We start from the raw sequence: 496 nt of genomic DNA, 5'->3' as shown, positions 1-496 counted from the left end.
CCAGCCCGAGGGTTAATGGTGGGGGGGGGGGAGCAATCCCCGCTCCACCCCCCCCCACCGGGTAAAGTGAGGGCGGGGCAATCGCCAAGCCCCTCCCCGCACCCACGGTAAGGCGGGGAAGCAGTTCCCCCTCCCCCCCCCCCGCGCTTCGGTCCGAACCCCTCCCCCACACAAGGTAAACGGGCAATTTCTAAACCATCCCCCCCCACACACACACACACACACAGGGTAAGGGGGGGCAATCCTCGAGCCCCTCCCCCCACAGAGTAAGGGAGGAAATCCCTAAACCAACTGCCCCCCCCCACACAGGGTAAGGGGGGGCAATCCTCGAGCCCCTCCCCCCAGAGAGTAAGGGAGGAAATCCCTAAACCAACCCCCCCTCAACAGGGTAAGGGGGGGGCAATCCTCGAGCCCCTCCCCCCACAGAGTAAGGGAGGAAATCCCTAAACCAACCCCCCCTCAACAGGGTAAGGGGGGGTAATCACCGAGCACCTCC

This window comes from Pelodiscus sinensis, chromosome 29 (genome assembly GCF_052426305.1).
Source record: "Pelodiscus sinensis isolate ZL-2025 chromosome 29, ASM5242630v1, whole genome shotgun sequence".
In the NCBI taxonomy this organism is placed as follows: domain Eukaryota; kingdom Metazoa; phylum Chordata; order Testudines; family Trionychidae; genus Pelodiscus; species Pelodiscus sinensis.
The sequence above is the reverse complement of the archived record's forward strand: the minus strand, read 5'-3'. Positions refer to the sequence as shown.